The 10240-nt window shown below is 47.2% G+C and overlaps 1 pseudogene; it reads left to right on the top strand.

The window, feature by feature from the left end:
- Positions 1-726: 726 nt before the first annotated feature.
- LOC143106819 (uncharacterized) lies at positions 727-9953 on the top strand (annotated as a pseudogene).
- Positions 9954-10240: the final 287 nt, after the last annotated feature.

Genomic DNA, 10240 nt, shown 5'->3' with positions numbered 1-10240 from the left:
TTTCGAAATTGGGGAGTACCACGCAGTAATTGTTTGTTTAGCTAAGTGGTTAGTTTGGATTAGTGACTTAAATTGATTGCTTGGTAATTTCTTGATTGGTTTGTGTTTTGCTTTGTTTTGGGTTGCCGTGGAGGAGGGGAGCCATTGGAGCCTTGCAGCCTGTGCGTTCCTTTGGCTGCAAGGTTGACGCGCAGCCTACAGGTCGATTGGGTACAGGTGCCTCTTGTTAAGTGGGTGGAAGGTAGGTTAGACCTACCGAGCTAACGTGAACCCCCGTCGCAGGTACAAGCGCTTACCGCTGTTTATTGGGAGGTTGGGCATTGGAAAGCGGACTGTGAAGTGTTGAAATCAAAAAATAAGAACAAAGCGAAACCGGCCAAGTGGAGTTTGTGCGCAGTTCCTGTCCGACCATCTAAACTTAAAAATGTAATGGAGGGAAAGGCATTTTGTCCAGCAGGTGATGCTAGCCCGGCAGGTGCTTCGGGGTCGGCAGTACCTGTAGCGGAGCCGTCTAGAGCTGAGGTCACTGTTGCGGATGAGTCTGTGGGTGAGAGCTACGGCCCATTCATCACGGACGGTTTCGTCTCATTAGGGGGTTCATCTGAGCGAAAACCCATAAAAATCTTGCGTGACACCGGTGCTACGGAAACGTTCGTATCTGAATCGGTTCTACCCTTTTCTGGTGAATCAAGCACGGGGAAAAGTGTTCTAATTTGGGGCATTGGGATGACATCCATGTCCGTTCCCCTCCACAGGATTGTATTGAGTTCCGATCTGGTGGAGGGGGAGGTGATTGTTGCGGTTCGGCCAGCATTACCAGTGCCTGGCGTTGACGTGATTTTGGGAAACTTACTTGCTAAAGACAAAGTGTGGGCTAGTGGGCCAGCATCTCTTGTAGTGACCACTGAGCCTGTCCAGGCTTTAAGATCAGATGAGTGTGGCGTAGCATTTCCCGAGGTTTTCACTGCTTGCGCGGTGACTCGCGCAAAGAGTCGCGCGCAGGTAGTGAATGGCTCGACTGAGTCTCAAGGTAAACGTTCTCTTCCTCAGTTGCCTGTTTTACCTATATCCTTTGATCGTGACGATTTTATTCAGGCTCAGAAACATGATGAGGGCTTGGCTGAGTTGATTGCTTCGGCCTTGCCTGAAGAGGAGCTACCGAACGTAGATAAGGGGTATTTTATTATTGACGGCTTACTTGTGCGAAAATTTATTCTTGTTAACAATGGTATGCGTGACACCTTGGTTCAGTGCGTCGTACTGAGTAAATATAGAGAACTGGTTTTACAAACAGCACACGGGGAGGGAGCGGGGCATTTCGGGGTGAAGAAGACTTACGATCGGTTGTTACAGTACTTTTTCTGGCCGAGGTTGAAACGTGAGGTGGCAGCTTACATTAAGACTTGCCATACTTGTCAACTTGCTGGCAAACCGAACCAAGCGATTAAACCTGCGCCTCTGCGTCCCATCCCAGCAGTGGGCCAGCCTTTTGAGCGGTTGTTGATTGACTGCGTTGGCCCATTGCCTCCGTCAAAGTCAGGTTCTCTTTATTTGTTAACGGTTATGTGTCAAGCAACGCGTTACCCAGCGGCATTTCCTTTGAGAAGTATCAATACGAAGTCTATCGTAAAGGCGCTCTCGCAGTTCATTTCAGTGTTCGGGATACCCAGGGTTGTTCAATCCGATAGGGGCAGTAACTTTACGTCTAAAATGTTTGCTGAAGTTTTGAAACATCTTCGAATAAAACATAATCTGAGTAGTGCCTATCATCCGCAGAGCCAAGGCGCTCTTGAGCGATTTCATCTTACACTCAAGTCCTTGCTGCGCGCTTACTGTTCGGAACTCCAGCGCGACTGGGAGGAGGGTCTTCCGTGGTTGATGCTGGCTGCTCGCGGGGTATCGCAGGATAGTTTGGGTTTTAGTCCAAACGATTTAGTTTTCGCACATAAAGTCCGTGGTCCTCTGTCTGTGCTAAAAGATGGCCTGCAAGAGTCCGAGCCGCCAGTCAACCTTATTGATTTCATTGATGGTTTTAGGTGTAGGTTGTTTTTGGCGTGGCAATGTGCTGCAAAAAATCTCTGCAAGTCGCAGGCACGTATGAAAAAGGTGTTTGATCGCAAGGCCGAGTCTAGAGTGTTTAGTGCAGGGGATCAGGTATTGGCGCTGTTGCCAATGCCTGGTTCTCCCTTTCGGGCAAGATTCTCCGGTCCATTTACAGTGGTCCGTCAGGTAAATGAGCTGGATTATTTGATTGCGACACCGAATAGGAAAAAGTCCTCTCAACTTTGTCACGTGAATTTATTAAAACCCTACTACTCTCAGTCACCCAGGACGGAGGAGCCTGGTGATTCGGTTAGGTCGGTTGCGCTTGCTGTAGGGGGTGCAACCTCTTCTCCTCTTCAGAGGGTGGCAGCTGAGGGGGAGGATGAGGTCGGCCCAGACGACTGCATCCTGTTGCCGCGTTTAAGAAATTCAGAGATGTTTGAAAATCTTGATGGCCTGTTAGGTCATATGCCTGCTGATCAGAGGGGTGAGCTTAAGTTTTTTTATTTTGGCTTTTCCTAGTTTGTTCTCCGATGTACCGTCATGCACAAACTTAATAGAACATGATCTAGAGGTTGGTGAGGCTAATCCAATTAGACAGCGTTTTTACCGTGTGCCGGCAGTTAAACAGAAGGTTCTAGATGACGAAGTCCAGTATTTGCTTAGTAATGGGTTGGCCAAGCCATCATACTCCAGTTGGGCGTCGCCCTGTCTATTGGTCGCAAAACCGGATTCTACTTTTCGCTTCTGTACAGACTACCGAAAGGTAAACCTGGTCACTAAACCGGACTCCTTTCCCCTTCCTCGTATGGAGGACTGTATAGACCGTGTGGGCGCAGCGAGGTATGTAACCAAATGCGATCTTTTGAAGGGTTACTATCAAATTCCTTTAACTGCAAGAGCTCAGGAGATCTCCGCGTTCGTCACCCAGTCTGGACTGTTTTCTTACAACGTCATGTCTTTTGGATTGTGTAACGCCCCCTGCAGTTTTCAACGCCTTATGAATCGCGTGATTTCGGGTCTTGAGGGATGCGCAGTTTACTTAGACGATCTGGTGACATGTAGTGGTGATTGGCAGGAACACCTCTCCAGGCTTAAAGCTTTATTTGAGAGGCTTGTCGAGGCTAATTTGACTATCAATTTAGCAAAATGCGAATTTGCGCAGGCGACCGTAGTCTATCTGGGGAAGGTAGTGGGTCAGGGGGAAGTGCGGCCTGTGCGCGCTAAGGTGACACTCCCTGCAAAACCCTAATCAACGCCTCATGCGGTGGGTGTTATTCTTACAGCCGTACGATTTGCAGATACGTCATATTCGTGGCATAGAAAATGTTATGGCGGATGCACTGCCGCGTGCCCCGGTTGTGTGAGGCTTGCCTGTTTAACTTTTCTTATCTCCTGTCCTGTCTGTCTACCCCTGTCCCTCTTAGAGTACTTTTTCAGGCTCCAGAACAATCGAGGGCCAGGTGGCCGAGGGGCTAGAGAGTGAGACGTGGTGATGGGTGTGAGTGTGGGGTCTCCATCTGACCCCTGGGAGAGTGTATGGTGGAGGTTAGAGTGTATGTTGGTGGTGGATGCTGATGTATTGGGCGATAATGGGACGACTCAGAAATGTTATTGCATATACACATTTATGTATATTTTATCTTCACATGGGGATTTTGGGTTTGATTAGTGACAGAAGCCCACAGTTGTGGGCCTCTGTTTTAAGGGGGGGGATATGTTACGGCCCAGGCCGCTGTGTGCTAACTCCGCCCATTGGCACTGATGTGCCTGGGTGCTTGTTTCCCCTGTGTGCCCAGGTGTGCCTGATTGGGAGTGATATTTAAGATCGGCTCAGTCTGCACTCCTGGCGGTTCTTCTCCTCCCGGCTTGGCATTCATTTTGTTGCGTTACCGTTTTCTCTGTACTGACTTACACTTCACTTTTGAGTAACTAACACTACACTGATTTGCACCTCATCCTTATCGTTATTCCGAAATATTAGTTTATGTTTAACTTTCTTTAATAAATTCATTTATTATTATTTCAACACTGCGTTGGTCTCCCCTGAATGTACATACTCCGAGCCAGTGTGTTACAGGTTATACCAAGCAAATTGATAGCAGCACTGTAATTGTATCTTTCGACTGTCATTTGTTGCACGTGCTACAAAAATCATTCTGTGCAATGGAAGATTTACCAACGTTACACCGGTCTGATACAGTTTTGCCTATACATGCGTGAGACTGACGCCTGTTTATTTTGTTTTAAGTGCGTGCAGGGTGTGAGAGGGGAATCGATGTGCTTTGATTCCAGCTTGGTAGTTGTAGTCTGTGAAATTAAAAAGCACCTGTGTGTGTGAAGTATCTAAACAATGACACCTTCATTTCATTATGGCTGCTTTAGCAACACACCTTAAGCTACTGTGTAGCGGGTCCCATTTAGAAGTGGCTATTTCGCGCTTTCCTTGACTCATGGAGCTGCGTGAATTTTATTACAACTTTTCGCCACGATATGGCAGTTTAAGTCTGCTTGATACTGTAAGGCGTAAGCCATTGGTTTCCAAAGGAGATTTTATTTGTGTCGCCAGCATAGCCTATTGACAATTTATGTTGTAAATAGGCCTACCTTATAAGCCTACCTGTAGCTTAGGGAAGCTAACAGCTTTCTATTAGGATCTAGTTTGTTAGTTACAGTTTTGTCATAACTCCCTGATGCATTTTTGCATTTAGAATAGCCAGAGCGTGGATATCTCAATCTGAAAATTAAACAATATCGGGTGCCTATGGACTAGGCTGGGTGAACCCAGCCTGATCTGCCCGCTATTTATTTTTTGATTTCTTAAAAGATTGAGCTTGGTCTGGTGAAAGCCAGACTAGCCATGGACTTCAGTTACACAATGCAAGGGAACATGAATCAGCCTATATTTACACGAACAATAACGGACAACAGCTCTTCAACTTTGGCCCGTTAAAATGTGTATGAACAGTCTAGCGACGCATTTCATCAAGGCCCATTTGGACATGTCAGTTATTTGCACCACTGGTTAGATGTAAAACAGCATTTCGTTTCAGACTACTGTTACTTAATTTGTGCATTACCAATAACGTTTCAGACTACTGTTACTTCATTTGTGCATTGACAGTAAAGTATTACATGAACTAAAGATGACTAAAATCTTATGTAGAAGAAAAAACATTCACAAAAAAACCATCCATCCAAAAATGACCTTTGTTTTTGATAGCTGTTGAAAACGGCATGGAACTGACAGAGATGTTTTTGTTTATAAATAAATAAATAAATAACATTATGCTGATACCTTTTGCTTTTCCCAAATACAATGTAGCCTACAGGTGTAAGTGACCTTTCATCAATCCAGTTGCAATGGATGAACTGTGATAAACTGCCCTACTTGTGATTGTTTAGAGATTTTAAAGGTTTTTTAACAATGCTACATCTTCTTTGGCTATTCTACAATCTATTCGCCTTTTCAGCACCAGTAGGCTACTTTCTGTGCAGCCGCACACACACACTCAGGCATGCCAAACAAGCATACACAAAAGTTTCAAGAGTGGAGTGGGGGATGGAGTAAAATATGGAGACAAATTGAAGTGTGATTTATTTTCGCGGAACGGATGTACAGGACTGAGCGGCGGTCATATTTTGTACCGCTATGCGGTACATCTAGTTTATTAATTTATTCTATGCATTATTTTATGATACCCTAGCAATCAGCATAGCAACCACTTTATTTGGCATAGCAACCACCATATGTACCCTAGCAACACCAAAGCAACCAAAGCAACAATCTTAATTACCCTAACAACAACCTAGCAACCATGTCAACCAAGCAACCACCATAGCAACCAACATAACAACCGCTTTATTTGGCATAGCAGCCACCATATATGCCCTGGCAACACCCTAGCAACCATCTTAATTACCCTAGCAACACCCTAGCAACCTTGTCAACCTACCTACCACCATAAGGCCTTTTCACACAGAGATCACGCTAAATTTGCAGGAAGAGGAGACGTCTTTTTGCCGTCTTTTTGTGTCTGAAAACAAGGTGAAAATTTGCCGGCCTGCTGATCTGTTCACATGATGCGGCATTTTGGGGAGCCAGGAGGCAGGATCAGCTATAGAAAATTAAAATGTGACGTGCAACAGGGGGCGTGTAGAGTGATAGTAGTAGGCCTTACTTATGCGTGCGTGGGCCTTCAGATACAGCAGGTGTGTGATTTCAAAAACCATGGTGGGAGAACCGACTGCACTTTGGTTAGCTTGCATTTGCTTTGCTGTTGCTTAGAATGTTAGATTCTTGCGATAGATGTCTTCAGACAATAAAAAGTAATTTGGAAGGGAAATTGAAGAGAAGAGTTGCCTGCGTTGCATCACCACAGGAGATTTATTTGCAATCTCCTGTGGTGGGCTGGACATAGCATCGAAATGCCCGCTCAGATTCCCCTTTCCGCCTTGACCCATTCACACTGGTGCCGGAACGAAAAAACTCGGCAAAATGTCTAGGGGGCTTGGTAGTAAATTTGGCGAGACACTTTGTCCCGCCATTCCGCCTCGGTCTATGTGAAAGGGACAGTCGTTCCGCGATTCTGGTACATAAAATCGCGGCGATTTTGGCAGTGTGAAAAGGCCTATAGTAACCAACATGATTATCCTAGCAATTAGCCTATCAACCACCATGTCTACCTTAGAAACAGCATTATAACTATCTCTGCATTATATGTTTTAACTCCGTATTATTTTTTACATCATATATTTAGCATTTTCCTGCACTGGTAATTCATTGGAATTGCATTTCTAGTTATTTCAGTCATCTTTTGTTCTTGAGTAATGATCTGTAGATCTATACATTTGTATTCATTTATTGGTTTTCTCTTCTAAATAATTTAACAGTATTTATTTCTTAAGAATAACAAATGAGACATATATTGCATATTGTGTGAGTATTCCATTGCCGTTATAATCCAGGTCAAGGCGGAATGCCCTAAACATCACATCCATGGGTACACTCCCAGGTCAGTCATTGGTGTAACTTGTGCAGCTTTAATAAAAGACATAACTATGTGGTGTATCTCCATGCTCTCCTGTCCACTTCAATGCTATCCCCTGTTGATTTCATACATTCATAACCCATTCAAGACCAACATTACACATTCCTCCAGTATGGCTAATTTGTATGCATGGATGTCATACAAGGTCAGTGATTACTGTCTGCAGAATATGCCAGATAATTTGTTTTTCCATGTTGGAGAATATTTAAAAGTAAACAGGCAATGCTGGCTTGAGTGACAATTAAAACCCAGATAGCAAAGGAGCGTTGAGGGGCGTTGAATCCACGTTTGTTTGAAGCGGCGGAGGTTGATTCAACGTGGATTCAACGCCCCTGTGCTATCAGGGAAGTGAATCACGCTTAAACATACTAATACAAGAGGGCCAGATTCCTTCATACAGTGGTTAGGAGAACCCCAGTCAGGAGGCACCCCACAGCACTGGAGATCTCTTGGCAACGGCTTTGCCTTTGAACCACACAGTGGTCAACTCTGATGCCTCCCGGCAACCTCAACCTGCAAAAGACAGAATAAAATGGCCGAAAATGAACAGCAACAAGGAGTGGCAGCAGCTGGATGAGGATCTGTGTAAGATTCTTGAAACTGCTCTGGTAGGGGCAGCAGAACAGAAGATGGCAACGATGACGGCAATCACCTACAATGTGGCCAAGGAGCGGTTTGGTGTCGAGGAGAGGAAGACCAGCGCTCCAAATGTCCGGCAACCAAATCAGAGGGAGAAGGAGATGCAGAGCTTGCGGAGAGAGATAAAGACACTCTCCAGGCAGTTCAAGAATGCCACCGAAGGGGAAAAAGAGGGAATTGGAGACCTAACATCACCAGAGAACCAACCTGGAAGGAAGTGGAGGAGGTGGTGAAAAAGGCAAGGACAGCATCAGCCCCTGGACCAAGTGGGTTGCCTTACAAAGTGTACAAGAAGTGTCCACTTCTACTACGTAGACTTTGGAAGCTCCTCCGGACAATCTGGGCAAAGGGCAACATACCAACTACCTGGAGAGTGTCAGAGGGCTGCTTTGTGCCAAAGGAGAAGGACTCTTCTGCGATCGGCCAGTTCCGCACCATCTCTTTGCTGAGTGTAGAAGCCAAGATTTTCTTCTCAGTCTTGGCGAGAAGAATAACTAACTACATGACAACAAATGGATACGTCAACACCTCGATCCAGAAGGGGGGGATTCCAGGGTTCTCTGGATGCCTGGAACACACTACCATCCTCAGCCATCTGATCCAGGAGGCCAGGGGGAGCCAGGGCAACCTAACAGTTGTCTGGCTGGACCTCGCAAATGCATATGGGTCCATGCCCCATTCCCTCATTAACAAGGCTATGGAGCAGTACCACATCCCCGACAAGATCAGACAGATGATCAACAGCTACCTGGGGTCATTCAAGCTGCGGTTCCAGACTGCCAAGTTCACCACCACATGGCAGCCACTGGAGAAGGGCATTGTAACAGGATGCACAGTATCCCCCATTCTGTTCATCATGGGGATGAACCTCCTGATTACAGCAGCAGCAGCAGAGGCCAAGGGACCAGTTACGGCAGCAGGGAGCAGACAACCCCCACTGAGAGGATTCATGGATGACCTCACCATAACAACCACAACGCATGTGCAGGCAAGGTGGATCCTGAAGACTCTTGGGGCTGTAGCATCATGGGCAAGAATGGCTTTTAAGCCCAGGAACTTCCATTTTCCTCTGTGGTGGAGGAGTTCAAGGTGGCTAAGTGCAGGGTGGCAATGATGCTCAGAGACTCAAAGGACGAGCAAGTAAGCAACGCAGGGGTCACAACACGAACAGGCCGCAAGTGGGCAGCAGACACGGCAGTCAGACAAGCTGAGAGCTCCCTGGAGTTGAGAGACATCATTGGCAATGTCTGCATGGGTCGGCAAGGACTGGGAACATCTCACTTCACACAGTGGAGGAAGGCAAGCGTCCAGCAGAGGCGGGAGATGGTACAAGCGGAAGTTCGTCACCAGGAGGAAGACACACGGAAGGCTAAGGCTGTGGAACTGGCAACCCATGGAACATGGACCAGATGGGACCTCCCAAACAGGAGGGTCACATGGACTGAGCTCTGGAGGCTGGAACCTTTCCGTGTTAGCTTCCTCCTGAGGTCTGTGTATGACACACTCCCATCACCAGCAAACCTAGCCAGGTGGGGCTTGAGGGAGGACCCGCTCTGCAAGTTGTGTGGGAAGAGGGGGACACTGGCCCACATTTTAGCAGGGTGCCAAATCGCTCTGGCTTAGGGGAGATATAGGTGGCGGCATGACCAAGTGCTCCGAGTGATGGCTGACATTTTCGAGCAGGCCAGGAGAAGACCACAGCCGACCAAGCCACAAGTACCATCAATGCAATTCGTCAGGGCAGGAGAAAAGCCATCCTCCGTTAAAAGAGCCAGGACCAACATCCTCCTGGGGGCACAGGGGTGGGAGATGTCAGTCGACCTGGGGAAGAAGCTCACTTTCCCATCCATCGTCCAGACCACCTTGAGGCCTGACGTTGTCATCTGGTCAGAGCAAGCTAAGAAAATCATCCTGGTGGAACTGACTGTGCCTTGGGAGGAAGGCTGTGAGGAGGCCCATGAGAGGAAGAGCCTAAAATACCAGGACCTCATCATGGACTGCAAAGACAAAGGCTGGCAAGCATGGCTGTTTCCAGTGGAGGTCGGGTGCAGAGGGTTCCCAGCACAGTCAATGTGGTCTGTGCTCACTGCTCTTGGCATATCTGGCAAGGAGAGGAAGACAGCTGTGCGCAGGATTGGGGAGGCAGCAGAGAGAGCCTCATGCTGGGTGTGGTTTAAGAGGGAGGAGGGGGGCTGGAGGCCTGGAGTTGATGGGCAGTGACTTGGCCACCACTGCTGACCCGCCAGCTGGAGGGTGTAGCGGTTAAGGGTCGAAACACCCCGAGAAGGTTGGGCACCGTCTGATGACATCAGCTCCAGGCCAAAAGCCACCCACAGTCACTTTAGGGAGTGGCTGTATGTATAGCATCACGTGATGTATTCAACAAGTTATGAGTAATGTGAAGAACATGATCTGTGATAGTGAATGTACTAGCCCTGATGTGTGAATAGCCCTGAATCTCATTAAAACTGCATTGAGAGGGAGCTACGGTGTGCAGACATTTTCAT

Source organism: Alosa pseudoharengus, unplaced genomic scaffold, assembly GCF_046254945.1.
Source record: "Alosa pseudoharengus isolate Yale_2024_CS ecotype anadromous, Long Island Sound unplaced genomic scaffold, YU_APseudo_1.1 YU_APseudo_1.1_scf_6, whole genome shotgun sequence".
Classification (NCBI taxonomy): Eukaryota; Metazoa; Chordata; class Actinopteri; order Clupeiformes; family Clupeidae; genus Alosa; species Alosa pseudoharengus.
Note: the sequence above shows the minus strand (reverse complement) of the source record. Positions and strands in the feature narration are given on the sequence as shown.